Source organism: Salvia hispanica, chromosome 4 (genome assembly GCF_029641045.1).
Source record: "Salvia hispanica isolate PSC_SH4W2 chromosome 4, Shi_PSC_v1, whole genome shotgun sequence".
Lineage (NCBI taxonomy): Eukaryota > Viridiplantae > Streptophyta > Magnoliopsida > Lamiales > Lamiaceae > Salvia > Salvia hispanica.
In genome coordinates, this window is record NC_142695.1 from 42,985,561 (window position 1) to 43,012,034 (window position 26,474).

At 56.0% G+C, this 26,474-nt stretch overlaps 51 non-coding genes across 51 annotated transcripts; all 51 read left to right on the forward strand.

The window, feature by feature from the left end:
- Positions 1–270: 270 nt before the first annotated feature.
- On the forward strand, positions 271–389 carry LOC148928986 (5S ribosomal RNA). Its single transcript, XR_016129783.1, has one exon. It is a non-coding gene; the product is annotated as a 5S ribosomal RNA (ribosomal RNA).
- Positions 390–788: 399 nt separating this feature from the next.
- On the forward strand, positions 789–907 carry LOC148928987 (5S ribosomal RNA). Its single transcript, XR_016129784.1, has one exon. It is a non-coding gene; the product is annotated as a 5S ribosomal RNA (ribosomal RNA).
- Positions 908–1,306: 399 nt separating this feature from the next.
- On the forward strand, positions 1,307–1,425 carry LOC148928988 (5S ribosomal RNA). The gene has a single exon (XR_016129785.1). It is a non-coding gene; the product is annotated as a 5S ribosomal RNA (ribosomal RNA).
- Positions 1,426–1,824: 399 nt separating this feature from the next.
- On the forward strand, positions 1,825–1,943 carry LOC148928989 (5S ribosomal RNA). The gene has a single exon (XR_016129786.1). It is a non-coding gene; the product is annotated as a 5S ribosomal RNA (ribosomal RNA).
- A 399-nt stretch (positions 1,944–2,342) lies between these two features.
- LOC148928990 (5S ribosomal RNA) lies at positions 2,343–2,461 on the forward strand. Its single transcript, XR_016129787.1, has one exon. It is a non-coding gene; the product is annotated as a 5S ribosomal RNA (ribosomal RNA).
- A 399-nt stretch (positions 2,462–2,860) lies between these two features.
- On the forward strand, positions 2,861–2,979 carry LOC148928991 (5S ribosomal RNA). Its single transcript, XR_016130017.1, has one exon. It is a non-coding gene; the product is annotated as a 5S ribosomal RNA (ribosomal RNA).
- Positions 2,980–3,378: 399 nt separating this feature from the next.
- LOC148928992 (5S ribosomal RNA) lies at positions 3,379–3,497 on the forward strand. Its single transcript, XR_016129788.1, has one exon. It is a non-coding gene; the product is annotated as a 5S ribosomal RNA (ribosomal RNA).
- A 399-nt stretch (positions 3,498–3,896) lies between these two features.
- LOC148928993 (5S ribosomal RNA) lies at positions 3,897–4,015 on the forward strand. The gene has a single exon (XR_016129790.1). It is a non-coding gene; the product is annotated as a 5S ribosomal RNA (ribosomal RNA).
- A 399-nt stretch (positions 4,016–4,414) lies between these two features.
- On the forward strand, positions 4,415–4,533 carry LOC148928994 (5S ribosomal RNA). The gene has a single exon (XR_016129791.1). It is a non-coding gene; the product is annotated as a 5S ribosomal RNA (ribosomal RNA).
- Positions 4,534–4,933: 400 nt separating this feature from the next.
- LOC148928995 (5S ribosomal RNA) lies at positions 4,934–5,052 on the forward strand. Its single transcript, XR_016129792.1, has one exon. It is a non-coding gene; the product is annotated as a 5S ribosomal RNA (ribosomal RNA).
- A 400-nt stretch (positions 5,053–5,452) lies between these two features.
- Positions 5,453–5,571, forward strand: LOC148928996 (5S ribosomal RNA). Its single transcript, XR_016129793.1, has one exon. It is a non-coding gene; the product is annotated as a 5S ribosomal RNA (ribosomal RNA).
- A 399-nt stretch (positions 5,572–5,970) lies between these two features.
- LOC148928997 (5S ribosomal RNA) lies at positions 5,971–6,089 on the forward strand. Its single transcript, XR_016129794.1, has one exon. It is a non-coding gene; the product is annotated as a 5S ribosomal RNA (ribosomal RNA).
- A 399-nt stretch (positions 6,090–6,488) lies between these two features.
- LOC148928998 (5S ribosomal RNA) lies at positions 6,489–6,607 on the forward strand. The gene has a single exon (XR_016129795.1). It is a non-coding gene; the product is annotated as a 5S ribosomal RNA (ribosomal RNA).
- A 399-nt stretch (positions 6,608–7,006) lies between these two features.
- Positions 7,007–7,125, forward strand: LOC148928999 (5S ribosomal RNA). Its single transcript, XR_016129796.1, has one exon. It is a non-coding gene; the product is annotated as a 5S ribosomal RNA (ribosomal RNA).
- Positions 7,126–7,524: 399 nt separating this feature from the next.
- Positions 7,525–7,643, forward strand: LOC148929000 (5S ribosomal RNA). Its single transcript, XR_016129797.1, has one exon. It is a non-coding gene; the product is annotated as a 5S ribosomal RNA (ribosomal RNA).
- A 399-nt stretch (positions 7,644–8,042) lies between these two features.
- Positions 8,043–8,161, forward strand: LOC148929001 (5S ribosomal RNA). The gene has a single exon (XR_016129798.1). It is a non-coding gene; the product is annotated as a 5S ribosomal RNA (ribosomal RNA).
- A 399-nt stretch (positions 8,162–8,560) lies between these two features.
- On the forward strand, positions 8,561–8,679 carry LOC148929002 (5S ribosomal RNA). The gene has a single exon (XR_016129799.1). It is a non-coding gene; the product is annotated as a 5S ribosomal RNA (ribosomal RNA).
- A 399-nt stretch (positions 8,680–9,078) lies between these two features.
- On the forward strand, positions 9,079–9,197 carry LOC148929003 (5S ribosomal RNA). Its single transcript, XR_016129800.1, has one exon. It is a non-coding gene; the product is annotated as a 5S ribosomal RNA (ribosomal RNA).
- A 399-nt stretch (positions 9,198–9,596) lies between these two features.
- On the forward strand, positions 9,597–9,715 carry LOC148929004 (5S ribosomal RNA). The gene has a single exon (XR_016129801.1). It is a non-coding gene; the product is annotated as a 5S ribosomal RNA (ribosomal RNA).
- Positions 9,716–10,114: 399 nt separating this feature from the next.
- LOC148929005 (5S ribosomal RNA) lies at positions 10,115–10,233 on the forward strand. Its single transcript, XR_016129802.1, has one exon. It is a non-coding gene; the product is annotated as a 5S ribosomal RNA (ribosomal RNA).
- A 399-nt stretch (positions 10,234–10,632) lies between these two features.
- LOC148929006 (5S ribosomal RNA) lies at positions 10,633–10,751 on the forward strand. The gene has a single exon (XR_016129803.1). It is a non-coding gene; the product is annotated as a 5S ribosomal RNA (ribosomal RNA).
- Positions 10,752–11,150: 399 nt separating this feature from the next.
- LOC148929007 (5S ribosomal RNA) lies at positions 11,151–11,269 on the forward strand. Its single transcript, XR_016129804.1, has one exon. It is a non-coding gene; the product is annotated as a 5S ribosomal RNA (ribosomal RNA).
- A 399-nt stretch (positions 11,270–11,668) lies between these two features.
- LOC148929008 (5S ribosomal RNA) lies at positions 11,669–11,787 on the forward strand. The gene has a single exon (XR_016129805.1). It is a non-coding gene; the product is annotated as a 5S ribosomal RNA (ribosomal RNA).
- A 399-nt stretch (positions 11,788–12,186) lies between these two features.
- Positions 12,187–12,305, forward strand: LOC148929009 (5S ribosomal RNA). Its single transcript, XR_016129806.1, has one exon. It is a non-coding gene; the product is annotated as a 5S ribosomal RNA (ribosomal RNA).
- Positions 12,306–12,704: 399 nt separating this feature from the next.
- On the forward strand, positions 12,705–12,823 carry LOC148929010 (5S ribosomal RNA). The gene has a single exon (XR_016129807.1). It is a non-coding gene; the product is annotated as a 5S ribosomal RNA (ribosomal RNA).
- Positions 12,824–13,222: 399 nt separating this feature from the next.
- LOC148929011 (5S ribosomal RNA) lies at positions 13,223–13,341 on the forward strand. Its single transcript, XR_016129808.1, has one exon. It is a non-coding gene; the product is annotated as a 5S ribosomal RNA (ribosomal RNA).
- Positions 13,342–13,740: 399 nt separating this feature from the next.
- LOC148929012 (5S ribosomal RNA) lies at positions 13,741–13,859 on the forward strand. Its single transcript, XR_016129809.1, has one exon. It is a non-coding gene; the product is annotated as a 5S ribosomal RNA (ribosomal RNA).
- Positions 13,860–14,253: 394 nt separating this feature from the next.
- Positions 14,254–14,372, forward strand: LOC148929013 (5S ribosomal RNA). The gene has a single exon (XR_016129810.1). It is a non-coding gene; the product is annotated as a 5S ribosomal RNA (ribosomal RNA).
- Positions 14,373–14,772: 400 nt separating this feature from the next.
- Positions 14,773–14,891, forward strand: LOC148929014 (5S ribosomal RNA). The gene has a single exon (XR_016129811.1). It is a non-coding gene; the product is annotated as a 5S ribosomal RNA (ribosomal RNA).
- Positions 14,892–15,291: 400 nt separating this feature from the next.
- LOC148929015 (5S ribosomal RNA) lies at positions 15,292–15,410 on the forward strand. The gene has a single exon (XR_016129812.1). It is a non-coding gene; the product is annotated as a 5S ribosomal RNA (ribosomal RNA).
- A 400-nt stretch (positions 15,411–15,810) lies between these two features.
- LOC148929016 (5S ribosomal RNA) lies at positions 15,811–15,929 on the forward strand. Its single transcript, XR_016129813.1, has one exon. It is a non-coding gene; the product is annotated as a 5S ribosomal RNA (ribosomal RNA).
- A 400-nt stretch (positions 15,930–16,329) lies between these two features.
- On the forward strand, positions 16,330–16,448 carry LOC148929017 (5S ribosomal RNA). The gene has a single exon (XR_016129814.1). It is a non-coding gene; the product is annotated as a 5S ribosomal RNA (ribosomal RNA).
- Positions 16,449–16,848: 400 nt separating this feature from the next.
- LOC148929018 (5S ribosomal RNA) lies at positions 16,849–16,967 on the forward strand. Its single transcript, XR_016129815.1, has one exon. It is a non-coding gene; the product is annotated as a 5S ribosomal RNA (ribosomal RNA).
- Positions 16,968–17,367: 400 nt separating this feature from the next.
- On the forward strand, positions 17,368–17,486 carry LOC148929019 (5S ribosomal RNA). The gene has a single exon (XR_016129816.1). It is a non-coding gene; the product is annotated as a 5S ribosomal RNA (ribosomal RNA).
- A 400-nt stretch (positions 17,487–17,886) lies between these two features.
- On the forward strand, positions 17,887–18,005 carry LOC148929020 (5S ribosomal RNA). Its single transcript, XR_016129817.1, has one exon. It is a non-coding gene; the product is annotated as a 5S ribosomal RNA (ribosomal RNA).
- Positions 18,006–18,402: 397 nt separating this feature from the next.
- On the forward strand, positions 18,403–18,521 carry LOC148929021 (5S ribosomal RNA). The gene has a single exon (XR_016129818.1). It is a non-coding gene; the product is annotated as a 5S ribosomal RNA (ribosomal RNA).
- Positions 18,522–18,921: 400 nt separating this feature from the next.
- LOC148929022 (5S ribosomal RNA) lies at positions 18,922–19,040 on the forward strand. Its single transcript, XR_016129819.1, has one exon. It is a non-coding gene; the product is annotated as a 5S ribosomal RNA (ribosomal RNA).
- A 400-nt stretch (positions 19,041–19,440) lies between these two features.
- LOC148929023 (5S ribosomal RNA) lies at positions 19,441–19,559 on the forward strand. The gene has a single exon (XR_016129820.1). It is a non-coding gene; the product is annotated as a 5S ribosomal RNA (ribosomal RNA).
- A 400-nt stretch (positions 19,560–19,959) lies between these two features.
- On the forward strand, positions 19,960–20,078 carry LOC148929024 (5S ribosomal RNA). Its single transcript, XR_016129821.1, has one exon. It is a non-coding gene; the product is annotated as a 5S ribosomal RNA (ribosomal RNA).
- A 400-nt stretch (positions 20,079–20,478) lies between these two features.
- On the forward strand, positions 20,479–20,597 carry LOC148929025 (5S ribosomal RNA). Its single transcript, XR_016129822.1, has one exon. It is a non-coding gene; the product is annotated as a 5S ribosomal RNA (ribosomal RNA).
- Positions 20,598–20,994: 397 nt separating this feature from the next.
- On the forward strand, positions 20,995–21,113 carry LOC148929026 (5S ribosomal RNA). The gene has a single exon (XR_016129823.1). It is a non-coding gene; the product is annotated as a 5S ribosomal RNA (ribosomal RNA).
- Positions 21,114–21,513: 400 nt separating this feature from the next.
- Positions 21,514–21,632, forward strand: LOC148929027 (5S ribosomal RNA). The gene has a single exon (XR_016129824.1). It is a non-coding gene; the product is annotated as a 5S ribosomal RNA (ribosomal RNA).
- A 400-nt stretch (positions 21,633–22,032) lies between these two features.
- On the forward strand, positions 22,033–22,151 carry LOC148929028 (5S ribosomal RNA). The gene has a single exon (XR_016129825.1). It is a non-coding gene; the product is annotated as a 5S ribosomal RNA (ribosomal RNA).
- Positions 22,152–22,551: 400 nt separating this feature from the next.
- Positions 22,552–22,670, forward strand: LOC148929029 (5S ribosomal RNA). The gene has a single exon (XR_016129826.1). It is a non-coding gene; the product is annotated as a 5S ribosomal RNA (ribosomal RNA).
- A 400-nt stretch (positions 22,671–23,070) lies between these two features.
- Positions 23,071–23,189, forward strand: LOC148929030 (5S ribosomal RNA). The gene has a single exon (XR_016129827.1). It is a non-coding gene; the product is annotated as a 5S ribosomal RNA (ribosomal RNA).
- A 400-nt stretch (positions 23,190–23,589) lies between these two features.
- Positions 23,590–23,708, forward strand: LOC148929031 (5S ribosomal RNA). The gene has a single exon (XR_016129828.1). It is a non-coding gene; the product is annotated as a 5S ribosomal RNA (ribosomal RNA).
- Positions 23,709–24,108: 400 nt separating this feature from the next.
- On the forward strand, positions 24,109–24,227 carry LOC148929032 (5S ribosomal RNA). The gene has a single exon (XR_016129829.1). It is a non-coding gene; the product is annotated as a 5S ribosomal RNA (ribosomal RNA).
- A 400-nt stretch (positions 24,228–24,627) lies between these two features.
- On the forward strand, positions 24,628–24,746 carry LOC148929033 (5S ribosomal RNA). The gene has a single exon (XR_016129831.1). It is a non-coding gene; the product is annotated as a 5S ribosomal RNA (ribosomal RNA).
- Positions 24,747–25,146: 400 nt separating this feature from the next.
- Positions 25,147–25,265, forward strand: LOC148929034 (5S ribosomal RNA). Its single transcript, XR_016129832.1, has one exon. It is a non-coding gene; the product is annotated as a 5S ribosomal RNA (ribosomal RNA).
- Positions 25,266–25,665: 400 nt separating this feature from the next.
- Positions 25,666–25,784, forward strand: LOC148929035 (5S ribosomal RNA). Its single transcript, XR_016129833.1, has one exon. It is a non-coding gene; the product is annotated as a 5S ribosomal RNA (ribosomal RNA).
- A 400-nt stretch (positions 25,785–26,184) lies between these two features.
- On the forward strand, positions 26,185–26,303 carry LOC148929036 (5S ribosomal RNA). Its single transcript, XR_016129834.1, has one exon. It is a non-coding gene; the product is annotated as a 5S ribosomal RNA (ribosomal RNA).
- The last annotated feature ends 171 nt before the right edge of the window (positions 26,304–26,474 follow it).

Sequence of the window (26,474 nt, forward strand, 5' to 3'; positions counted from 1 at the left end):
CGGGTCCCACAACCTTAAACGTGCCGAAAAACAGTAGCCGCGAACTAAAAGTGGCCGAAATGGCTCGAAACGGCCTCTTTTTGCTTCCCGGAGTAGCCACGGGCTGTACCCGTAGCTCAGCACGTGGGGCTCGGCGAGAGCTTCGCGGTGATATGCTGTGGGTCCCGTAACTCCTTCCGGATCAAAAGTTATGCCCGTCTGAAGGGTGGGGGACCAGAACCTGCGCACGGGAGCGTACGCTATGAAAGAATAAAGTGCGGGGCTATTGACGGGTGCGATCATACCAGCACTAATGCACCGGATCCCATCAGAACTCCGAAGTTAAGCGTGCTTGGGCGAGAGTAGTACTAGGATGGGTGACCCCCTGGGAAGTCCTCGTGTTGCACCCCTTTTTGCGAGTGCGTTCATTTTTTTTTTCTATTTCCGTTCAGTTGGTCTTGCTGCGGCCCGAAACTCGACTAGCGGTTGGCGGGCGCGAGGACAAAAAGGTACGGCAATCCCCACGAGCCCGTGACGAGCGGGTACCACAACCTTAAACGTGCCGAAAAACAGTAGCCGCGAACTAAAAGTGGCCGAAATGGCTCGAAACGGCCTCTTTTTGCTTCCCGGAGTAGCCACGGGCTGTACCCGTAGCTCAGCACGTGGGGCTCGGCGAGAGCTTCGCGGTGATATGCTGTGGGTCCCGTAACTCCTTCCGGATCAAAAGTTATGCCCGTCTGAAGGGTGGGGGACCAGAACCTGCGCACGGGAGCGTACGCTATGAAAGAATAAAGTGCGGGGCTATTGACGGGTGCGATCATACCAGCACTAATGCACCGGATCCCATCAGAACTCCGAAGTTAAGCGTGCTTGGGCGAGAGTAGTACTAGGATGGGTGACCCCCTGGGAAGTCCTCGTGTTGCACCCCTTTTTGCGAGTGCGTTCATTTTTTTTTTCTATTTCCGTTCAGTTGGTCTTGCTGCGGCCCGAAACTCGACTAGCGGTTGGCGGGCGCGAGGACAAAAAGGTACGGCAATCCCCACGAGCCCGTGACGAGCGGGTCCCACAACCTTAAACGTGCCGAAAAACAGTAGCCGCGAACTAAAAGTGGCCGAAATGGCTCGAAACGGCCTCTTTTTGCTTCCCGGAGTAGCCACGGGCTGTACCCGTAGCTCAGCACGTGGGGCTCGGCGAGAGCTTCGCGGTGATATGCTGTGGGTCCCGTAACTCCTTCCGGATCAAAAGTTATGCCCGTCTGAAGGGTGGGGGACCAGAACCTGCGCACGGGAGCGTACGCTATGAAAGAATAAAGTGCGGGGCTATTGACGGGTGCGATCATACCAGCACTAATGCACCGGATCCCATCAGAACTCCGAAGTTAAGCGTGCTTGGGCGAGAGTAGTACTAGGATGGGTGACCCCCTGGGAAGTCCTCGTGTTGCACCCCTTTTTGCGAGTGCGTTCATTTTTTTTTTCTATTTCCGTTCAGTTGGTCTTGCTGCGGCCCGAAACTCGACTAGCGGTTGGCGGGCGCGAGGACAAAAAGGTACGGCAATCCCCACGAGCCCGTGACGAGCGGGTCCCACAACCTTAAACGTGCCGAAAAACAGTAGCCGCGAACTAAAAGTGGCCGAAATGGCTCGAAACGGCCTCTTTTTGCTTCCCGGAGTAGCCACGGGCTGTACCCGTAGCTCAGCACGTGGGGCTCGGCGAGAGCTTCGCGGTGATATGCTGTGGGTCCCGTAACTCCTTCCGGATCAAAAGTTATGCCCGTCTGAAGGGTGGGGGACCAGAACCTGCGCACGGGAGCGTACGCTATGAAAGAATAAAGTGCGGGGCTATTGACGGGTGCGATCATACCAGCACTAATGCACCGGATCCCATCAGAACTCCGAAGTTAAGCGTGCTTGGGCGAGAGTAGTACTAGGATGGGTGACCCCCTGGGAAGTCCTCGTGTTGCACCCCTTTTTGCGAGTGCGTTCATTTTTTTTTTCTATTTCCGTTCAGTTGGTCTTGCTGCGGCCCGAAACTCGACTAGCGGTTGGCGGGCGCGAGGACAAAAAGGTACGGCAATCCCCACGAGCCCGTGACGAGCGGGTCCCACAACCTTAAACGTGCCGAAAAACAGTAGCCGCGAACTAAAAGTGGCCGAAATGGCTCGAAACGGCCTCTTTTTGCTTCCCGGAGTAGCCACGGGCTGTACCCGTAGCTCAGCACGTGGGGCTCGGCGAGAGCTTCGCGGTGATATGCTGTGGGTCCCGTAACTCCTTCCGGATCAAAAGTTATGCCCGTCTGAAGGGTGGGGGACCAGAACCTGCGCACGGGAGCGTACGCTATGAAAGAATAAAGTGCGGGGCTATTGACGGGTGCGATCATACCAGCACTAATGCACCGGATCCCATCAGAACTCCGAAGTTAAGCGTGCTTGGGCGAGAGTAGTACTAGGATGGGTGACCCCCTGGGAAGTCCTCGTGTTGCACCCCTTTTTGCGAGTGCGTTCATTTTTTTTTTCTATTTCCGTTCAGTTGGTCTTGCTGCGGCCCGAAACTCGACTAGCGGTTGGCGGGCGCGAGGACAAAAAGGTACGGCAATCCCCACGAGCCCGTGACGAGCGGGTCCCACAACCTTAAACGTGCCGAAAAACAGTAGCCGCGAACTAAAAGTGGCCGAAATGGCTCGAAACGGCCTCTTTTTGCTTCCCGGAGTAGCCACGGGCTGTACCCGTAGCTCAGCACGTGGGGCTCGGCGAGAGCTTCGCGGTGATATGCTGTGGGTCCCGTAACTCCTTCCGGATCAAAAGTTATGCCCGTCTGAAGGGTGGGGGACCAGAACCTGCGCACGGGAGCGTACGCTATGAAAGAATAAAGTGCGGGGCTATTGACGGGTGCGATCATACCAGCACTAATGCACCGGATCCCATCAGAACTCCGAAGTTAAGCGTGCTTGGGCGAGAGTAGTACTAGGATGGGTGACCCCTTGGGAAGTCCTCGTGTTGCACCCCTTTTTGCGAGTGCGTTCATTTTTTTTTTCTATTTCCGTTCAGTTGGTCTTGCTGCGGCCCGAAACTCGACTAGCGGTTGGCGGGCGCGAGGACAAAAAGGTACGGCAATCCCCACGAGCCCGTGACGAGCGGGTCCCACAACCTTAAACGTGCCGAAAAACAGTAGCCGCGAACTAAAAGTGGCCGAAATGGCTCGAAACGGCCTCTTTTTGCTTCCCGGAGTAGCCACGGGCTGTACCCGTAGCTCAGCACGTGGGGCTCGGCGAGAGCTTCGCGGTGATATGCTGTGGGTCCCGTAACTCCTTCCGGATCAAAAGTTATGCCCGTCTGAAGGGTGGGGGACCAGAACCTGCGCACGGGAGCGTACGCTATGAAAGAATAAAGTGCGGGGCTATTGACGGGTGCGATCATACCAGCACTAATGCACCGGATCCCATCAGAACTCCGAAGTTAAGCGTGCTTGGGCGAGAGTAGTACTAGGATGGGTGACCCCCTGGGAAGTCCTCGTGTTGCACCCCTTTTTGCGAGTGCGTTCATTTTTTTTTTCTATTTCCGTTCAGTTGGTCTTGCTGCGGCCCGAAACTCGACTAGCGGTTGGCGGGCGCGAGGACAAAAAGGTACGGCAATCCCCACGAGCCCGTGACGAGCGGGTACCACAACCTTAAACGTGCCGAAAAACAGTAGCCGCGAACTAAAAGTGGCCGAAATGGCTCGAAACGGCCTCTTTTTGCTTCCCGGAGTAGCCACGGGCTGTACCCGTAGCTCAGCACGTGGGGCTCGGCGAGAGCTTCGCGGTGATATGCTGTGGGTCCCGTAACTCCTTCCGGATCAAAAGTTATGCCCGTCTGAAGGGTGGGGGACCAGAACCTGCGCACGGGAGCGTACGCTATGAAAGAATAAAGTGCGGGGCTATTGACGGGTGCGATCATACCAGCACTAATGCACCGGATCCCATCAGAACTCCGAAGTTAAGCGTGCTTGGGCGAGAGTAGTACTAGGATGGGTGACCCCCTGGGAAGTCCTCGTGTTGCACCCCTTTTTGCGAGTGCGTTCATTTTTTTTTTCTATTTCCGTTCAGTTGGTCTTGCTGCGGCCCGAAACTCGACTAGCGGTTGGCGGGCGCGAGGACAAAAAGGTACGGCAATCCCCACGAGCCCGTGACGAGCGGGTCCCACAACCTTAAACGTGCCGAAAAACAGTAGCCGCGAACTAAAAGTGGCCGAAATGGCTCGAAACGGCCTCTTTTTGCTTCCCGGAGTAGCCACGGGCTGTACCCGTAGCTCAGCACGTGGGGCTCGGCGAGAGCTTCGCGGTGATATGCTGTGGGTCCCGTAACTCCTTCCGGATCAAAAGTTATGCCCGTCTGAAGGGTGGGGGACCAGAACCTGCGCACGGGAGCGTACGCTATGAAAGAATAAAGTGCGGGGCTATTGACGGGTGCGATCATACCAGCACTAATGCACCGGATCCCATCAGAACTCCGAAGTTAAGCGTGCTTGGGCGAGAGTAGTACTAGGATGGGTGACCCCCTGGGAAGTCCTCGTGTTGCACCCCTTTTTGCGAGTGCGTTCATTTTTTTTTTTCTATTTCCGTTCAGTTGGTCTTGCTGCGGCCCGAAACTCGACTAGCGGTTGGCGGGCGCGAGGACAAAAAGGTACGGCAATCCCCACGAGCCCGTGACGAGCGGGTCCCACAACCTTAAACGTGCCGAAAAACAGTAGCCGCGAACTAAAAGTGGCCGAAATGGCTCGAAACGGCCTCTTTTTGCTTCCCGGAGTAGCCACGGGCTGTACCCGTAGCTCAGCACGTGGGGCTCGGCGAGAGCTTCGCGGTGATATGCTGTGGGTCCCGTAACTCCTTCCGGATCAAAAGTTATGCCCGTCTGAAGGGTGGGGGACCAGAACCTGCGCACGGGAGCGTACGCTATGAAAGAATAAAGTGCGGGGCTATTGACGGGTGCGATCATACCAGCACTAATGCACCGGATCCCATCAGAACTCCGAAGTTAAGCGTGCTTGGGCGAGAGTAGTACTAGGATGGGTGACCCCCTGGGAAGTCCTCGTGTTGCACCCCTTTTTGCGAGTGCGTTCATTTTTTTTTTTCTATTTCCGTTCAGTTGGTCTTGCTGCGGCCCGAAACTCGACTAGCGGTTGGCGGGCGCGAGGACAAAAAGGTACGGCAATCCCCACGAGCCCGTGACGAGCGGGTCCCACAACCTTAAACGTGCCGAAAAACAGTAGCCGCGAACTAAAAGTTGCCGAAATGGCTCGAAACGGCCTCTTTTTGCTTCCCGGAGTAGCCACGGGCTGTACCCGTAGCTCAGCACGTGGGGCTCGGCGAGAGCTTCGCGGTGATATGCTGTGGGTCCCGTAACTCCTTCCGGATCAAAAGTTATGCCCGTCTGAAGGGTGGGGGACCAGAACCTGCGCACGGGAGCGTACGCTATGAAAGAATAAAGTGCGGGGCTATTGACGGGTGCGATCATACCAGCACTAATGCACCGGATCCCATCAGAACTCCGAAGTTAAGCGTGCTTGGGCGAGAGTAGTACTAGGATGGGTGACCCCCTGGGAAGTCCTCGTGTTGCACCCCTTTTTGCGAGTGCGTTCATTTTTTTTTTCTATTTCCGTTCAGTTGGTCTTGCTGCGGCCCGAAACTCGACTAGCGGTTGGCGGGCGCGAGGACAAAAAGGTACGGCAATCCCCACGAGCCCGTGACGAGCGGGTCCCACAACCTTAAACGTGCCGAAAAACAGTAGCCGCGAACTAAAAGTGGCCGAAATGGCTCGAAACGGCCTCTTTTTGCTTCCCGGAGTAGCCACGGGCTGTACCCGTAGCTCAGCACGTGGGGCTCGGCGAGAGCTTCGCGGTGATATGCTGTGGGTCCCGTAACTCCTTCCGGATCAAAAGTTATGCCCGTCTGAAGGGTGGGGGACCAGAACCTGCGCACGGGAGCGTACGCTATGAAAGAATAAAGTGCGGGGCTATTGACGGGTGCGATCATACCAGCACTAATGCACCGGATCCCATCAGAACTCCGAAGTTAAGCGTGCTTGGGCGAGAGTAGTACTAGGATGGGTGACCCCCTGGGAAGTCCTCGTGTTGCACCCCTTTTTGCGAGTGCGTTCATTTTTTTTTTCTATTTCCGTTCAGTTGGTCTTGCTGCGGCCCGAAACTCGACTAGCGGTTGGCGGGCGCGAGGACAAAAAGGTACGGCAATCCCCACGAGCCCGTGACGAGCGGGTCCCACAACCTTAAACGTGCCGAAAAACAGTAGCCGCGAACTAAAAGTGGCCGAAATGGCTCGAAACGGCCTCTTTTTGCTTCCCGGAGTAGCCACGGGCTGTACCCGTAGCTCAGCACGTGGGGCTCGGCGAGAGCTTCGCGGTGATATGCTGTGGGTCCCGTAACTCCTTCCGGATCAAAAGTTATGCCCGTCTGAAGGGTGGGGGACCAGAACCTGCGCACGGGAGCGTACGCTATGAAAGAATAAAGTGCGGGGCTATTGACGGGTGCGATCATACCAGCACTAATGCACCGGATCCCATCAGAACTCCGAAGTTAAGCGTGCTTGGGCGAGAGTAGTACTAGGATGGGTGACCCCCTGGGAAGTCCTCGTGTTGCACCCCTTTTTGCGAGTGCGTTCATTTTTTTTTTCTATTTCCGTTCAGTTGGTCTTGCTGCGGCCCGAAACTCGACTAGCGGTTGGCGGGCGCGAGGACAAAAAGGTACGGCAATCCCCACGAGCCCGTGACGAGCGGGTCCCACAACCTTAAACGTGCCGAAAAACAGTAGCCGCGAACTAAAAGTGGCCGAAATGGCTCGAAACGGCCTCTTTTTGCTTCCCGGAGTAGCCACGGGCTGTACCCGTAGCTCAGCACGTGGGGCTCGGCGAGAGCTTCGCGGTGATATGCTGTGGGTCCCGTAACTCCTTCCGGATCAAAAGTTATGCCCGTCTGAAGGGTGGGGGACCAGAACCTGCGCACGGGAGCGTACGCTATGAAAGAATAAAGTGCGGGGCTATTGACGGGTGCGATCATACCAGCACTAATGCACCGGATCCCATCAGAACTCCGAAGTTAAGCGTGCTTGGGCGAGAGTAGTACTAGGATGGGTGACCCCCTGGGAAGTCCTCGTGTTGCACCCCTTTTTGCGAGTGCGTTCATTTTTTTTTTCTATTTCCGTTCAGTTGGTCTTGCTGCGGCCCGAAACTCGACTAGCGGTTGGCGGGCGCGAGGACAAAAAGGTACGGCAATCCCCACGAGCCCGTGACGAGCGGGTCCCACAACCTTAAACGTGCCGAAAAACAGTAGCCGCGAACTAAAAGTGGCCGAAATGGCTCGAAACGGCCTCTTTTTGCTTCCCGGAGTAGCCACGGGCTGTACCCGTAGCTCAGCACGTGGGGCTCGGCGAGAGCTTCGCGGTGATATGCTGTGGGTCCCGTAACTCCTTCCGGATCAAAAGTTATGCCCGTCTGAAGGGTGGGGGACCAGAACCTGCGCACGGGAGCGTACGCTATGAAAGAATAAAGTGCGGGGCTATTGACGGGTGCGATCATACCAGCACTAATGCACCGGATCCCATCAGAACTCCGAAGTTAAGCGTGCTTGGGCGAGAGTAGTACTAGGATGGGTGACCCCCTGGGAAGTCCTCGTGTTGCACCCCTTTTTGCGAGTGCGTTCATTTTTTTTTTCTATTTCCGTTCAGTTGGTCTTGCTGCGGCCCGAAACTCGACTAGCGGTTGGCGGGCGCGAGGACAAAAAGGTACGGCAATCCCCACGAGCCCGTGACGAGCGGGTCCCACAACCTTAAACGTGCCGAAAAACAGTAGCCGCGAACTAAAAGTGGCCGAAATGGCTCGAAACGGCCTCTTTTTGCTTCCCGGAGTAGCCACGGGCTGTACCCGTAGCTCAGCACGTGGGGCTCGGCGAGAGCTTCGCGGTGATATGCTGTGGGTCCCGTAACTCCTTCCGGATCAAAAGTTATGCCCGTCTGAAGGGTGGGGGACCAGAACCTGCGCACGGGAGCGTACGCTATGAAAGAATAAAGTGCGGGGCTATTGACGGGTGCGATCATACCAGCACTAATGCACCGGATCCCATCAGAACTCCGAAGTTAAGCGTGCTTGGGCGAGAGTAGTACTAGGATGGGTGACCCCCTGGGAAGTCCTCGTGTTGCACCCCTTTTTGCGAGTGCGTTCATTTTTTTTTTCTATTTCCGTTCAGTTGGTCTTGCTGCGGCCCGAAACTCGACTAGCGGTTGGCGGGCGCGAGGACAAAAAGGTACGGCAATCCCCACGAGCCCGTGACGAGCGGGTCCCACAACCTTAAACGTGCCGAAAAACAGTAGCCGCGAACTAAAAGTGGCCGAAATGGCTCGAAACGGCCTCTTTTTGCTTCCCGGAGTAGCCACGGGCTGTACCCGTAGCTCAGCACGTGGGGCTCGGCGAGAGCTTCGCGGTGATATGCTGTGGGTCCCGTAACTCCTTCCGGATCAAAAGTTATGCCCGTCTGAAGGGTGGGGGACCAGAACCTGCGCACGGGAGCGTACGCTATGAAAGAATAAAGTGCGGGGCTATTGACGGGTGCGATCATACCAGCACTAATGCACCGGATCCCATCAGAACTCCGAAGTTAAGCGTGCTTGGGCGAGAGTAGTACTAGGATGGGTGACCCCCTGGGAAGTCCTCGTGTTGCACCCCTTTTTGCGAGTGCGTTCATTTTTTTTTTCTATTTCCGTTCAGTTGGTCTTGCTGCGGCCCGAAACTCGACTAGCGGTTGGCGGGCGCGAGGACAAAAAGGTACGGCAATCCCCACGAGCCCGTGACGAGCGGGTCCCACAACCTTAAACGTGCCGAAAAACAGTAGCCGCGAACTAAAAGTGGCCGAAATGGCTCGAAACGGCCTCTTTTTGCTTCCCGGAGTAGCCACGGGCTGTACCCGTAGCTCAGCACGTGGGGCTCGGCGAGAGCTTCGCGGTGATATGCTGTGGGTCCCGTAACTCCTTCCGGATCAAAAGTTATGCCCGTCTGAAGGGTGGGGGACCAGAACCTGCGCACGGGAGCGTACGCTATGAAAGAATAAAGTGCGGGGCTATTGACGGGTGCGATCATACCAGCACTAATGCACCGGATCCCATCAGAACTCCGAAGTTAAGCGTGCTTGGGCGAGAGTAGTACTAGGATGGGTGACCCCCTGGGAAGTCCTCGTGTTGCACCCCTTTTTGCGAGTGCGTTCATTTTTTTTTTCTATTTCCGTTCAGTTGGTCTTGCTGCGGCCCGAAACTCGACTAGCGGTTGGCGGGCGCGAGGACAAAAAGGTACGGCAATCCCCACGAGCCCGTGACGAGCGGGTCCCACAACCTTAAACGTGCCGAAAAACAGTAGCCGCGAACTAAAAGTGGCCGAAATGGCTCGAAACGGCCTCTTTTTGCTTCCCGGAGTAGCCACGGGCTGTACCCGTAGCTCAGCACGTGGGGCTCGGCGAGAGCTTCGCGGTGATATGCTGTGGGTCCCGTAACTCCTTCCGGATCAAAAGTTATGCCCGTCTGAAGGGTGGGGGACCAGAACCTGCGCACGGGAGCGTACGCTATGAAAGAATAAAGTGCGGGGCTATTGACGGGTGCGATCATACCAGCACTAATGCACCGGATCCCATCAGAACTCCGAAGTTAAGCGTGCTTGGGCGAGAGTAGTACTAGGATGGGTGACCCCCTGGGAAGTCCTCGTGTTGCACCCCTTTTTGCGAGTGCGTTCATTTTTTTTTTCTATTTCCGTTCAGTTGGTCTTGCTGCGGCCCGAAACTCGACTAGCGGTTGGCGGGCGCGAGGACAAAAAGGTACGGCAATCCCCACGAGCCCGTGACGAGCGGGTCCCACAACCTTAAACGTGCCGAAAAACAGTAGCCGCGAACTAAAAGTGGCCGAAATGGCTCGAAACGGCCTCTTTTTGCTTCCCGGAGTAGCCACGGGCTGTACCCGTAGCTCAGCACGTGGGGCTCGGCGAGAGCTTCGCGGTGATATGCTGTGGGTCCCGTAACTCCTTCCGGATCAAAAGTTATGCCCGTCTGAAGGGTGGGGGACCAGAACCTGCGCACGGGAGCGTACGCTATGAAAGAATAAAGTGCGGGGCTATTGACGGGTGCGATCATACCAGCACTAATGCACCGGATCCCATCAGAACTCCGAAGTTAAGCGTGCTTGGGCGAGAGTAGTACTAGGATGGGTGACCCCCTGGGAAGTCCTCGTGTTGCACCCCTTTTTGCGAGTGCGTTCATTTTTTTTTTCTATTTCCGTTCAGTTGGTCTTGCTGCGGCCCGAAACTCGACTAGCGGTTGGCGGGCGCGAGGACAAAAAGGTACGGCAATCCCCACGAGCCCGTGACGAGCGGGTCCCACAACCTTAAACGTGCCGAAAAACAGTAGCCGCGAACTAAAAGTGGCCGAAATGGCTCGAAACGGCCTCTTTTTGCTTCCCGGAGTAGCCACGGGCTGTACCCGTAGCTCAGCACGTGGGGCTCGGCGAGAGCTTCGCGGTGATATGCTGTGGGTCCCGTAACTCCTTCCGGATCAAAAGTTATGCCCGTCTGAAGGGTGGGGGACCAGAACCTGCGCACGGGAGCGTACGCTATGAAAGAATAAAGTGCGGGGCTATTGACGGGTGCGATCATACCAGCACTAATGCACCGGATCCCATCAGAACTCCGAAGTTAAGCGTGCTTGGGCGAGAGTAGTACTAGGATGGGTGACCCCCTGGGAAGTCCTCGTGTTGCACCCCTTTTTGCGAGTGCGTTCATTTTTTTTTTCTATTTCCGTTCAGTTGGTCTTGCTGCGGCCCGAAACTCGACTAGCGGTTGGCGGGCGCGAGGACAAAAAGGTACGGCAATCCCCACGAGCCCGTGACGAGCGGGTCCCACAACCTTAAACGTGCCGAAAAACAGTAGCCGCGAACTAAAAGTGGCCGAAATGGCTCGAAACGGCCTCTTTTTGCTTCCCGGAGTAGCCACGGGCTGTACCCGTAGCTCAGCACGTGGGGCTCGGCGAGAGCTTCGCGGTGATATGCTGTGGGTCCCGTAACTCCTTCCGGATCAAAAGTTATGCCCGTCTGAAGGGTGGGGGACCAGAACCTGCGCACGGGAGCGTACGCTATGAAAGAATAAAGTGCGGGGCTATTGACGGGTGCGATCATACCAGCACTAATGCACCGGATCCCATCAGAACTCCGAAGTTAAGCGTGCTTGGGCGAGAGTAGTACTAGGATGGGTGACCCCCTGGGAAGTCCTCGTGTTGCACCCCTTTTTGCGAGTGCGTTCATTTTTTTTTTCTATTTCCGTTCAGTTGGTCTTGCTGCGGCCCGAAACTCGACTAGCGGTTGGCGGGCGCGAGGACAAAAAGGTACGGCAATCCCCACGAGCCCGTGACGAGCGGGTCCCACAACCTTAAACGTGCCGAAAAACAGTAGCCGCGAACTAAAAGTGGCCGAAATGGCTCGAAACGGCCTCTTTTTGCTTCCCGGAGTAGCCACGGGCTGTACCCGTAGCTCAGCACGTGGGGCTCGGCGAGAGCTTCGCGGTGATATGCTGTGGGTCCCGTAACTCCTTCCGGATCAAAAGTTATGCCCGTCTGAAGGGTGGGGGACCAGAACCTGCGCACGGGAGCGTACGCTATGAAAGAATAAAGTGCGGGGCTATTGACGGGTGCGATCATACCAGCACTAATGCACCGGATCCCATCAGAACTCCGAAGTTAAGCGTGCTTGGGCGAGAGTAGTACTAGGATGGGTGACCCCCTGGGAAGTCCTCGTGTTGCACCCCTTTTTGCGAGTGCGTTCATTTTTTTTTTCTATTTCCGTTCAGTTGGTCTTGCTGCGGCCCGAAACTCGACTAGCGGTTGGCGGGCGCGAGGACAAAAAGGTACGGCAATCCCCACGAGCCCGTGACGAGCGGGTCCCACAACCTTAAACGTGCCGAAAAACAGTAGCCGCGAACTAAAAGTGGCCGAAATGGCTCGAAACGGCCTCTTTTTGCTTCCCGGAGTAGCCACGGGCTGTACCCGTAGCTCAGCACGTGGGGCTCGGCGAGAGCTTCGCGGTGATATGCTGTGGGTCCCGTAACTCCTTCCGGATCAAAAGTTATGCCCGTCTGAAGGGTGGGGGACCAGAACCTGCGCACGGGAGCGTACGCTATGAAAGAATAAAGTGCGGGGCTATTGACGGGTGCGATCATACCAGCACTAATGCACCGGATCCCATCAGAACTCCGAAGTTAAGCGTGCTTGGGCGAGAGTAGTACTAGGATGGGTGACCCCCTGGGAAGTCCTCGTGTTGCACCCCTTTTTGCGAGTGCGTTCATTTTTTTTTTCTATTTCCGTTCAGTTGGTCTTGCTGCGGCCCGAAACTCGACTAGCGGTTGGCGGGCGCGAGGACAAAAAGGTACGGCAATCCCCACGAGCCCGTGACGAGCGGGTCCCACAACCTTAAACGTGCCGAAAAACAGTAGCCGCGAACTAAAAGTGGCCGAAATGGCTCGAAACGGCCTCTTTTTGCTTCCCGGAGTAGCCACGGGCTGTACCCGTAGCTCAGCACGTGGGGCTCGGCGGGAGCTTCGCGGTGATATGCTGTGGGTCCCGTAACTCCTTCCGGATCAAAAGTTATGCCCGTCTGAAGGGTGGGGGACCAGAACCTGCGCACGGGAGCGTACGCTATGAAAGAATAAAGTGCGGGGCTATTGACGGGTGCGATCATACCAGCACTAATGCACCGGATCCCATCAGAACTCCGAAGTTAAGCGTGCTTGGGCGAGAGTAGTACTAGGATGGGTGACCCCCTGGGAAGTCCTCGTGTTGCACCCCTTTTTGCGAGTGCGTTCATTTTTTTTTTCTATTTCCGTTCAGTTGGTCTTGCTGCGGCCCGAAACTCGACTAGCGGTTGGCGGGCGCGAGGACAAAAAGGTACGGCAATCCCCACGAGCCCGTGACGAGCGGGTCCCACAACCTTAAACGTGCCGAAAAACAGTAGCCGCGAACTAAAAGTGGCCGAAATGGCTCGAAACGGCCTCTTTTTGCTTCCCGGAGTAGCCACGGGCTGTACCCGTAGCTCAGCACGTGGGGCTCGGCGGGAGCTTCGCGGTGATATGCTGTGGGTCCCGTAACTCCTTCCGGATCAAAAGTTATGCCCGTCTGAAGGGTGGGGGACCAGAACCTGCGCACGGGAGCGTACGCTATGAAAGAATAAAGTGCGGGGCTATTGACGGGTGCGATCATACCAGCACTAATGCACCGGATCCCATCAGAACTCCGAAGTTAAGCGTGCTTGGGCGAGAGTAGTACTAGGATGGGTGACCCCCTGGGAAGTCCTCGTGTTGCACCCCTTTTTGCGAGTGCGTTCATTTTTTTTTTCTATTTCCGTTCAGTTGGTCTTGCTGCGGCCCGAAACTCGACTAGCGGTTGGCGGGCGCGAGGACAAAAAGGTACGGCAATCCCCACGAGCCCGTGACGAGCGGGTCCCACAACCTTAAACGTGCCGAAAAACAGTAGCCGCGAACTAAAAGTGGCCGAAATGGCTCGAAACGGCCTCTTTTTGCTTCCCGGAGTAGCCACGGGCTGTACCCGTAGCTCAGCACGTGGGGCTCGGCGGGAGCTTCGCGGTGATATGCCGTGGGTCCCGTAACTCCTTCCGGATCAAAAGTTATGCCCGTCTGAAGGGTGGGGGACCAGAACCTGCGCACGGGAGCGTACGCTATGAAAGAATAAAGTGCGGGGCTATTGACGGGTGCGATCATACCAGCACTAATGCACCGGATCCCATCAGAACTCCGAAGTTAAGCGTGCTTGGGCGAGAGTAGTACTAGGATGGGTGACCCCCTGGGAAGTCCTCGTGTTGCACCCCTTTTTGCGAGTGCGTTCATTTTTTTTTTCTATTTCCGTTCAGTTGGTCTTGCTGCGGCCCGAAACTCGACTAGCGGTTGGCGGGCGCGAGGACAAAAAGGTACGGCAATCCCCACGAGCCCGTGACGAGCGGGTCCCACAACCTTAAACGTGCCGAAAAACAGTAGCCGCGAACTAAAAGTGGCCGAAATGGCTCGAAACGGCCTCTTTTTGCTTCCCGGAGTAGCCACGGGCTGTACCCGTAGCTCAGCACGCTCGGCGAGAGCTTCGCGGTGATATGCTGTGGGTCCCGTAACTCCTTCCGGATCAAAAGTTATGCCCGTCTGAAGGGTGGGGGACCAGAACCTGCGCACGGGAGCGTACGCTATGAAAGAATAAAGTGCGGGGCTATTGACGGGTGCGATCATACCAGCACTAATGCACCGGATCCCATCAGAACTCCGAAGTTAAGCGTGCTTGGGCGAGAGTAGTACTAGGATGGGTGACCCCCTGGGAAGTCCTCGTGTTGCACCCCTTTTTGCGAGTGCGTTCATTTTTTTTTTTTTATTTCCGTTCAGTTGGTCTTGCTGCGGCCCGAAACTCGACTAGCGGTTGGCGGGCGCGAGGACAAAAAGGTACGGCAATCCCCACGAGCCCGTGACGAGCGGGTCCCACAACCTTAAACGTGCCGAAAAACAGTAGCCGCGAACTAAAAGTGGCCGAAATGGCTCGAAACGGCCTCTTTTTGCTTCCCGGAGTAGCCACGGGCTGTACCCGTAGCTCAGCACGTGGGGCTCGGCGAGAGCTTCGCGGTGATATGCTGTGGGTCCCGTAACTCCTTCCGGATCAAAAGTTATGCCCGTCTGAAGGGTGGGGGACCAGAACCTGCGCACGGGAGCGTACGCTATGAAAGAATAAAGTGCGGGGCTATTGACGGGTGCGATCATACCAGCACTAATGCACCGGATCCCATCAGAACTCCGAAGTTAAGCGTGCTTGGGCGAGAGTAGTACTAGGATGGGTGACCCCCTGGGAAGTCCTCGTGTTGCACCCCTTTTTGCGAGTGCGTTCATTTTTTTTTTTTTATTTCCGTTCAGTTGGTCTTGCTGCGGCCCGAAACTCGACTAGCGGTTGGCGGGCGCGAGGACAAAAAGGTACGGCAATCCCCACGAGCCCGTGACGAGCGGGTCCCACAACCTTAAACGTGCCGAAAAACAGTAGCCGCGAACTAAAAGTGGCCGAAATGGCTCGAAACGGCCTCTTTTTGCTTCCCGGAGTAGCCACGGGCTGTACCCGTAGCTCAGCACGTGGGGCTCGGCGAGAGCTTCGCGGTGATATGCTGTGGGTCCCGTAACTCCTTCCGGATCAAAAGTTATGCCCGTCTGAAGGGTGGGGGACCAGAACCTGCGCACGGGAGCGTACGCTATGAAAGAATAAAGTGCGGGGCTATTGACGGGTGCGATCATACCAGCACTAATGCACCGGATCCCATCAGAACTCCGAAGTTAAGCGTGCTTGGGCGAGAGTAGTACTAGGATGGGTGACCCCCTGGGAAGTCCTCGTGTTGCACCCCTTTTTGCGAGTGCGTTCATTTTTTTTTTTTTATTTCCGTTCAGTTGGTCTTGCTGCGGCCCGAAACTCGACTAGCGGTTGGCGGGCGCGAGGACAAAAAGGTACGGCAATCCCCACGAGCCCGTGACGAGCGGGTCCCACAACCTTAAACGTGCCGAAAAACAGTAGCCGCGAACTAAAAGTGGCCGAAATGGCTCGAAACGGCCTCTTTTTGCTTCCCGGAGTAGCCACGGGCTGTACCCGTAGCTCAGCACGTGGGGCTCGGCGAGAGCTTCGCGGTGATATGCTGTGGGTCCCGTAACTCCTTCCGGATCAAAAGTTATGCCCGTCTGAAGGGTGGGGGACCAGAACCTGCGCACGGGAGCGTACGCTATGAAAGAATAAAGTGCGGGGCTATTGACGGGTGCGATCATACCAGCACTAATGCACCGGATCCCATCAGAACTCCGAAGTTAAGCGTGCTTGGGCGAGAGTAGTACTAGGATGGGTGACCCCCTGGGAAGTCCTCGTGTTGCACCCCTTTTTGCGAGTGCGTTCATTTTTTTTTTTTTATTTCCGTTCAGTTGGTCTTGCTGCGGCCCGAAACTCGACTAGCGGTTGGCGGGCGCGAGGACAAAAAGGTACGGCAATCCCCACGAGCCCGTGACGAGCGGGTCCCACAACCTTAAACGTGCCGAAAAACAGTAGCCGCGAACTAAAAGTGGCCGAAATGGCTCGAAACGGCCTCTTTTTGCTTCCCGGAGTAGCCACGGGCTGTACCCGTAGCTCAGCACGTGGGGCTCGGCGAGAGCTTCGCGGTGATATGCTGTGGGTCCCGTAACTCCTTCCGGATCAAAAGTTATGCCCGTCTGAAGGGTGGGGGACCAGAACCTGCGCACGGGAGCGTACGCTATGAAAGAATAAAGTGCGGGGCTATTGACGGGTGCGATCATACCAGCACTAATGCACCGGATCCCATCAGAACTCCGAAGTTAAGCGTGCTTGGGCGAGAGTAGTACTAGGATGGGTGACCCCCTGGGAAGTCCTCGTGTTGCACCCCTTTTTGCGAGTGCGTTCATTTTTTTTTTTTTATTTCCGTTCAGTTGGTCTTGCTGCGGCCCGAAACTCGACTAGCGGTTGGCGGGCGCGAGGACAAAAAGGTACGGCAATCCCCACGAGCCCGTGACGAGCGGGTCCCACAACCTTAAACGTGCCGAAAAACAGTAGCCGCGAACTAAAAGTGGCCGAAATGGCTCGAAACGGCCTCTTTTTGCTTCCCGGAGTAGCCACGGGCTGTACCCGTAGCTCAGCACGTGGGGCTCGGCGAGAGCTTCGCGGTGATATGCTGTGGGTCCCGTAACTCCTTCCGGATCAAAAGTTATGCCCGTCTGAAGGGTGGGGGACCAGAACCTGCGCACGGGAGCGTACGCTATGAAAGAATAAAGTGCGGGGCTATTGACGGGTGCGATCATACCAGCACTAATGCACCGGATCCCATCAGAACTCCGAAGTTAAGCGTGCTTGGGCGAGAGTAGTACTAGGATGGGTGACCCCCTGGGAAGTCCTCGTGTTGCACCCCTTTTTGCGAGTGCGTTCATTTTTTTTTTTTTATTTCCGTTCAGTTGGTCTTGCTGCGGCCCGAAACTCGACTAGCGGTTGGCGGGCGCGAGGACAAAAAGGTACGGCAATCCCCACGAGCCCGTGACGAGCGGGTCCCACAACCTTAAACGTGCCGAAAAACAGTAGCCGCGAACTAAAAGTGGCCGAAATGGCTCGAAACGGCCTCTTTTTGCTTCCCGGAGTAGCCACGGGCTGTACCCGTAGCTCAGCACGTGGGGCTCGGCGAGAGCTTCGCGGTGATATGCTGTGGGTCCCGTAACTCCTTCCGGATCAAAAGTTATGCCCGTCTGAAGGGTGGGGGACCAGAACCTGCGCACGGGAGCGTACGCTATGAAAGAATAAAGTGCGGGGCTATTGACGGGTGCGATCATACCAGCACTAATGCACCGGATCCCATCAGAACTCCGAAGTTAAGCGTGCTTGGGCGAGAGTAGTACTAGGATGGGTGACCCCCTGGGAAGTCCTCGTGTTGCACCCCTTTTTGCGAGTGCGTTCATTTTTTTTTTTTTATTTCCGTTCAGTTGGTCTTGCTGCGGCCCGAAACTCGACTAGCGGTTGGCGGGCGCGAGGACAAAAAGGTACGGCAATCCCCACGAGCCCGTGACGAGCGGGTCCCACAACCTTAAACGTGCCGAAAAACAGTAGCCGCGAACTAAAAGTGGCCGAAATGGCTCGAAACGGCCTCTTTTTGCTTCCCGGAGTAGCCACGGGCTGTACCCGTAGCTCAGCACGTGGGGCTCGGCGAGAGCTTCGCGGTGATATGCTGTGGGTCCCGTAACTCCTTCCGGATCAAAAGTTATGCCCGTCTGAAGGGTGGGGGACCAGAACCTGCGCACGGGAGCGTACGCTATGAAAGAATAAAGTGCGGGGCTATTGACGGGTGCGATCATACCAGCACTAATGCACCGGATCCCATCAGAACTCCGAAGTTAAGCGTGCTTGGGCGAGAGTAGTACTAGGATGGGTGACCCCCTGGGAAGTCCTCGTGTTGCACCCCTTTTTGCGAGTGCGTTCATTTTTTTTTTTTTATTTCCGTTCAGTTGGTCTTGCTGCGGCCCGAAACTCGACTAGCGGTTGGCGGGCGCGAGGACAAAAAGGTACGGCAATCCCCACGAGCCCGTGACGAGCGGGTCCCACAACCTTAAACGTGCCGAAAAACAGTAGCCGCGAACTAAAAGTGGCCGAAATGGCTCGAAACGGCCTCTTTTTGCTTCCCGGAGTAGCCACGGGCTGTACCCGTAGCTCACGTGGGGCTCGGCGAGAGCTTCGCGGTGATATGCTGTGGGTCCCGTAACTCCTTCCGGATCAAAAGTTATGCCCGTCTGAAGGGTGGGGGACCAGAACCTGCGCACGGGAGCGTACGCTATGAAAGAATAAAGTGCGGGGCTATTGACGGGTGCGATCATACCAGCACTAATGCACCGGATCCCATCAGAACTCCGAAGTTAAGCGTGCTTGGGCGAGAGTAGTACTAGGATGGGTGACCCCCTGGGAAGTCCTCGTGTTGCACCCCTTTTTGCGAGTGCGTTCATTTTTTTTTTTTTATTTCCGTTCAGTTGGTCTTGCTGCGGCCCGAAACTCGACTAGCGGTTGGCGGGCGCGAGGACAAAAAGGTACGGCAATCCCCACGAGCCCGTGACGAGCGGGTCCCACAACCTTAAACGTGCCGAAAAACAGTAGCCGCGAACTAAAAGTGGCCGAAATGGCTCGAAACGGCCTCTTTTTGCTTCCCGGAGTAGCCACGGGCTGTACCCGTAGCTCAGCACGTGGGGCTCGGCGAGAGCTTCGCGGTGATATGCTGTGGGTCCCGTAACTCCTTCCGGATCAAAAGTTATGCCCGTCTGAAGGGTGGGGGACCAGAACCTGCGCACGGGAGCGTACGCTATGAAAGAATAAAGTGCGGGGCTATTGACGGGTGCGATCATACCAGCACTAATGCACCGGATCCCATCAGAACTCCGAAGTTAAGCGTGCTTGGGCGAGAGTAGTACTAGGATGGGTGACCCCCTGGGAAGTCCTCGTGTTGCACCCCTTTTTGCGAGTGCGTTCATTTTTTTTTTTTTATTTCCGTTCAGTTGGTCTTGCTGCGGCCCGAAACTCGACTAGCGGTTGGCGGGCGCGAGGACAAAAAGGTACGGCAATCCCCACGAGCCCGTGACGAGCGGGTCCCACAACCTTAAACGTGCCGAAAAACAGTAGCCGCGAACTAAAAGTGGCCGAAATGGCTCGAAACGGCCTCTTTTTGCTTCCCGGAGTAGCCACGGGCTGTACCCGTAGCTCAGCACGTGGGGCTCGGCGAGAGCTTCGCGGTGATATGCTGTGGGTCCCGTAACTCCTTCCGGATCAAAAGTTATGCCCGTCTGAAGGGTGGGGGACCAGAACCTGCGCACGGGAGCGTACGCTATGAAAGAATAAAGTGCGGGGCTATTGACGGGTGCGATCATACCAGCACTAATGCACCGGATCCCATCAGAACTCCGAAGTTAAGCGTGCTTGGGCGAGAGTAGTACTAGGATGGGTGACCCCCTGGGAAGTCCTCGTGTTGCACCCCTTTTTGCGAGTGCGTTCATTTTTTTTTTTTTATTTCCGTTCAGTTGGTCTTGCTGCGGCCCGAAACTCGACTAGCGGTTGGCGGGCGCGAGGACAAAAAGGTACGGCAATCCCCACGAGCCCGTGACGAGCGGGTCCCACAACCTTAAACGTGCCGAAAAACAGTAGCCGCGAACTAAAAGTGGCCGAAATGGCTCGAAACGGCCTCTTTTTGCTTCCCGGAGTAGCCACGGGCTGTACCCGTAGCTCAGCACGTGGGGCTCGGCGAGAGCTTCGCGGTGATATGCTGTGGGTCCCGTAACTCCTTCCGGATCAAAAGTTATGCCCGTCTGAAGGGTGGGGGACCAGAACCTGCGCACGGGAGCGTACGCTATGAAAGAATAAAGTGCGGGGCTATTGACGGGTGCGATCATACCAGCACTAATGCACCGGATCCCATCAGAACTCCGAAGTTAAGCGTGCTTGGGCGAGAGTAGTACTAGGATGGGTGACCCCCTGGGAAGTCCTCGTGTTGCACCCCTTTTTGCGAGTGCGTTCATTTTTTTTTTTTTATTTCCGTTCAGTTGGTCTTGCTGCGGCCCGAAACTCGACTAGCGGTTGGCGGGCGCGAGGACAAAAAGGTACGGCAATCCCCACGAGCCCGTGACGAGCGGGTCCCACAACCTTAAACGTGCCGAAAAACAGTAGCCGCGAACTAAAAGTGGCCGAAATGGCTCGAAACGGCCTCTTTTTGCTTCCCGGAGTAGCCACGGGCTGTACCCGTAGCTCAGCACGTGGGGCTCGGCGAGAGCTTCGCGGTGATATGCTGTGGGTCCCGTAACTCCTTCCGGATCAAAAGTTATGCCCGTCTGAAGGGTGGGGGACCAGAACCTGCGCACGGGAGCGTACGCTATGAAAGAATAAAGTGCGGGGCTATTGACGGGTGCGATCATACCAGCACTAATGCACCGGATCCCATCAGAACTCCGAAGTTAAGCGTGCTTGGGCGAGAGTAGTACTAGGATGGGTGACCCCCTGGGAAGTCCTCGTGTTGCACCCCTTTTTGCGAGTGCGTTCATTTTTTTTTTTTTATTTCCGTTCAGTTGGTCTTGCTGCGGCCCGAAACTCGACTAGCGGTTGGCGGGCGCGAGGACAAAAAGGTACGGCAATCCCCACGAGCCCGTGACGAGCGGGTCCCACAACCTTAAACGTGCCGAAAAACAGTAGCCGCGAACTAAAAGTGGCCGAAATGGCTCGAAACGGCCTCTTTTTGCTTCCCGGAGTAGCCACGGGCTGTACCCGTAGCTCACGTGGGGCTCGGCGAGAGCTTCGCGGTGATATGCTGTGGGTCCCGTAACTCCTTCCGGATCAAAAGTTATGCCCGTCTGAAGGGTGGGGGACCAGAACCTGCGCACGGGAGCGTACGCTATGAAAGAATAAAGTGCGGGGCTATTGACGGGTGCGATCATACCAGCACTAATGCACCGGATCCCATCAGAACTCCGAAGTTAAGCGTGCTTGGGCGAGAGTAGTACTAGGATGGGTGACCCCCTGGGAAGTCCTCGTGTTGCACCCCTTTTTGCGAGTGCGTTCATTTTTTTTTTTTTATTTCCGTTCAGTTGGTCTTGCTGCGGCCCGAAACTCGACTAGCGGTTGGCGGGCGCGAGGACAAAAAGGTACGGCAATCCCCACGAGCCCGTGACGAGCGGGTCCCACAACCTTAAACGTGCCGAAAAACAGTAGCCGCGAACTAAAAGTGGCCGAAATGGCTCGAAACGGCCTCTTTTTGCTTCCCGGAGTAGCCACGGGCTGTACCCGTAGCTCAGCACGTGGGGCTCGGCGAGAGCTTCGCGGTGATATGCTGTGGGTCCCGTAACTCCTTCCGGATCAAAAGTTATGCCCGTCTGAAGGGTGGGGGACCAGAACCTGCGCACGGGAGCGTACGCTATGAAAGAATAAAGTGCGGGGCTATTGACGGGTGCGATCATACCAGCACTAATGCACCGGATCCCATCAGAACTCCGAAGTTAAGCGTGCTTGGGCGAGAGTAGTACTAGGATGGGTGACCCCCTGGGAAGTCCTCGTGTTGCACCCCTTTTTGCGAGTGCGTTCATTTTTTTTTTTTTATTTCCGTTCAGTTGGTCTTGCTGCGGCCCGAAACTCGACTAGCGGTTGGCGGGCGCGAGGACAAAAAGGTACGGCAATCCCCACGAGCCCGTGACGAGCGGGTCCCACAACCTTAAACGTGCCGAAAAACAGTAGCCGCGAACTAAAAGTGGCCGAAATGGCTCGAAACGGCCTCTTTTTGCTTCCCGGAGTAGCCACGGGCTGTACCCGTAGCTCAGCACGTGGGGCTCGGCGAGAGCTTCGCGGTGATATGCTGTGGGTCCCGTAACTCCTTCCGGATCAAAAGTTATGCCCGTCTGAAGGGTGGGGGACCAGAACCTGCGCACGGGAGCGTACGCTATGAAAGAATAAAGTGCGGGGCTATTGACGGGTGCGATCATACCAGCACTAATGCACCGGATCCCATCAGAACTCCGAAGTTAAGCGTGCTTGGGCGAGAGTAGTACTAGGATGGGTGACCCCCTGGGAAGTCCTCGTGTTGCACCCCTTTTTGCGAGTGCGTTCATTTTTTTTTTTTTATTTCCGTTCAGTTGGTCTTGCTGCGGCCCGAAACTCGACTAGCGGTTGGCGGGCGCGAGGACAAAAAGGTACGGCAATCCCCACGAGCCCGTGACGAGCGGGTCCCACAACCTTAAACGTGCCGAAAAACAGTAGCCGCGAACTAAAAGTGGCCGAAATGGCTCGAAACGGCCTCTTTTTGCTTCCCGGAGTAGCCACGGGCTGTACCCGTAGCTCAGCACGTGGGGCTCGGCGAGAGCTTCGCGGTGATATGCTGTGGGTCCCGTAACTCCTTCCGGATCAAAAGTTATGCCCGTCTGAAGGGTGGGGGACCAGAACCTGCGCACGGGAGCGTACGCTATGAAAGAATAAAGTGCGGGGCTATTGACGGGTGCGATCATACCAGCACTAATGCACCGGATCCCATCAGAACTCCGAAGTTAAGCGTGCTTGGGCGAGAGTAGTACTAGGATGGGTGACCCCCTGGGAAGTCCTCGTGTTGCACCCCTTTTTGCGAGTGCGTTCATTTTTTTTTTTTTATTTCCGTTCAGTTGGTCTTGCTGCGGCCCGAAACTCGACTAGCGGTTGGCGGGCGCGAGGACAAAAAGGTACGGCAATCCCCACGAGCCCGTGACGAGCGGGTCCCACAACCTTAAACGTGCCGAAAAACAGTAGCCGCGAACTAAAAGTGGCCGAAATGGCTCGAAACGGCCTCTTTTTGCTTCCCGGAGTAGCCACGGGCTGTACCCGTAGCTCAGCACGTGGGGCTCGGCGAGAGCTTCGCGGTGATATGCTGTGGGTCCCGTAACTCCTTCCGGATCAAAAGTTATGCCCGTCTGAAGGGTGGGGGACCAGAACCTGCGCACGGGAGCGTACGCTATGAAAGAATAAAGTGCGGGGCTATTGACGGGTGCGATCATACCAGCACTAATGCACCGGATCCCATCAGAACTCCGAAGTTAAGCGTGCTTGGGCGAGAGTAGTACTAGGATGGGTGACCCCCTGGGAAGTCCTCGTGTTGCACCCCTTTTTGCGAGTGCGTTCATTTTTTTTTTTTTATTTCCGTTCAGTTGGTCTTGCTGCGGCCCGAAACTCGACTAGCGGTTGGCGGGCGCGAGGACAAAAAGGTACGGCAATCCCCACGAGCCCGTGACGAGCGGGTCCCACAACCTTAAACGTGCCGAAAAACAGTAGCCGCGAACTAAAAGTGGCCGAAATGGCTCGAAACGGCCTCTTTTTGCTTCCCGGAGTAGCCACGGGCTGTACCCGTAGCTCAGCACGTGGGGCTCGGCGAGAGCTTCGCGGTGATATGCTGTGGGTCCCGTAACTCCTTCCGGATCAAAAGTTATGCCCGTCTGAAGGGTGGGGGACCAGAACCTGCGCACGGGAGCGTACGCTATGAAAGAATAAAGTGCGGGGCTATTGACGGGTGCGATCATACCAGCACTAATGCACCGGATCCCATCAGAACTCCGAAGTTAAGCGTGCTTGGGCGAGAGTAGTACTAGGATGGGTGACCCCCTGGGAAGTCCTCGTGTTGCACCCCTTTTTGCGAGTGCGTTCATTTTTTTTTTTTTATTTCCGTTCAGTTGGTCTTGCTGCGGCCCGAAACTCGACTAGCGGTTGGCGGGCGCGAGGACAAAAAGGTACGGCAATCCCCACGAGCCCGTGACGAGCGGGTCCCACAACCTTAAACGTGCCGAAAAACAGTAGCCGCGAACTAAAAGTGGCCGAAATGGCTCGAAACGGCCTCTTTTTGCTTCCCGGAGTAGCCACGGGCTGTACCCGTAGCTCAGCACGTGGGGCTCGGCGAGAGCTTCGCGGTGATATGCTGTGGGTCCCGTAACTCCTTCCGGATCAAAAGTTATGCCCGTCTGAAGGGTGGGGGACCAGAACCTGCGCACGGGAGCGTACGCTATGAAAGAATAAAGTGCGGGGCTATTGACGGGTGCGATCATACCAGCACTAATGCACCGGATCCCATCAGAACTCCGAAGTTAAGCGTGCTTGGGCGAGAGTAGTACTAGGATGGGTGACCCCCTGGGAAGTCCTCGTGTTGCACCCCTTTTTGCGAGTGCGTTCATTTTTTTTTTTTTATTTCCGTTCAGTTGGTCTTGCTGCGGCCCGAAACTCGACTAGCGGTTGGCGGGCGCGAGGACAAAAAGGTACGGCAATCCCCACGAGCCCGTGACGAGCGGGTCCCACAACCTTAAACGTGCCGAAAAACAGTAGCCGCGAACTAAAAGTGGCCGAAATGGCTCGAAACGGCCTCTTTTTGCTTCCCGGAGTAGCCACGGGCTGTACCCGTAGCTCAGCACGTGGGGCTCGGCGAGAGCTTCGCGGTGATATGCTGTGGGTCCCGTAACTCCTTCCGGATCAAAAGTTATGCCCGTCTGAAGGGTGGGGGACCAGAACCTGCGCACGGGAGCGTACGCTATGAAAGAATAAAGTGCGGGGCTATTGACGGGTGCGATCATACCAGCACTAATGCACCGGATCCCATCAGAACTCCGAAGTTAAGCGTGCTTGGGCGAGAGTAGTACTAGGATGGGTGACCCCCTGGGAAGTCCTCGTGTTGCACCCCTTTTTGCGAGTGCGTTCATTTTTTTTTTTTTATTTCCGTTCAGTTGGTCTTGCTGCGGCCCGAAACTCGACTAGCGGTTGGCGGGCGCGAGGACAAAAAGGTACGGCAATCCCCACGAGCCCGTGACGAGCGGGTCCCACAACCTTAAACGTGCCGAAAAACAGTAGCCGCGAACTAAAAGTGGCCGAAATGGCTCGAAACGGCCTCTTTTTGCTTCCCGGAGTAGCCACGGGCTGTACCCGTAGCTCAGCACGTGGGGCTCGGCGAGAGCTTCGCGGTGATATGCTGTGGGTCCCGTAACTCCTTCCGGATCAAAAGTTATGCCCGTCTGAAGGGTGGGGGACCAGAACCTGCGCACGGGAGCGTACGCTATGAAAGAATAAAGTGCGGGGCTATTGACGGGTGCGATCATACCAGCACTAATGCACCGGATCCCATCAGAACTCCGAAGTTAAGCGTGCTTGGGCGAGAGTAGTACTAGGATGGGTGACCCCCTGGGAAGTCCTCGTGTTGCACCCCTTTTTGCGAGTGCGTTCATTTTTTTTTTTTTATTTCCGTTCAGTTGGTCTTGCTGCGGCCCGAAACTCGACTAGCGGTTGGCGGGCGCGAGGACAAAAAGGTACGGCAATCCCCACGAGCCCGTGACGAGCGGGTCCCACAACCTTAAACGTGCCGAAAAACAGTAGCCGCGAACTAAAAGTGGCCGAAATGGCTCGAAACGGCCTCTTTTTGCTTCCCGGAGTAGCCACGGGCTGTACCCGTAGCTCAGCACGTGGGGCTCGGCGAGAGCTTCGCGGTGATATGCTGTGGGTCCCGTAACTCCTTCCGGATCAAAAGTTATGCCCGTCTGAAGGGTGGGGGACCAGAACCTGCGCACGGGAGCGTACGCTATGAAAGAATAAAGTGCGGGGCTATTGACGGGTGCGATCATACCAGCACTAATGCACCGGATCCCATCAGAACTCCGAAGTTAAGCGTGCTTGGGCGAGAGTAGTACTAGGATGGGTGACCCCCTGGGAAGTCCTCGTGTTGCACCCCTTTTTGCGAGTGCGTTCATTTTTTTTTTTTTATTTCCGTTCAGTTGGTCTTGCTGCGGCCCGAAACTCGACTAGCGGTTGGCGGGCGCGAGGACAAAAAGGTACGGCAATCCCCACGAGCCCGTGACGAGCGGGTCCCACAACCTTAAACGTGCCGAAAAACAGTAGCCGCGAACTAAAAGTGGCCGAAATGGCTCGAAACGGCCTCTTTTTGCTTCCCGGAGTAGCCACGGGCTGTACCCGTAGCTCAGCACGTGGGGCTCGGCGAGAGCTTCGCGGTGATATGCTGTGGGTCCCGTAACTCCTTCCGGATCAAAAGTTATGCCCGTCTGAAGGGTGGGGGACCAGAACCTGCGCACGGGAGCGTACGCTATGAAAGAATAAAGTGCGGGGCTATTGACGGGTGCGATCATACCAGCACTAATGCACCGGATCCCATCAGAACTCCGAAGTTAAGCGTGCTTGGGCGAGAGTAGTACTAGGATGGGTGACCCCCTGGGAAGTCCTCGTGTTGCACCCCTTTTTGCGAGTGCGTTCATTTTTTTTTTTTTATTTCCGTTCAGTTGGTCTTGCTGCGGCCCGAAACTCGACTAGCGGTTGGCGGGCGCGAGGACAAAAAGGTACGGCAATCCCCACGAGCCCGTGACGAGCGGGTCCCACAACCTTAAACGTGCCGAAAAACAGTAGCCGC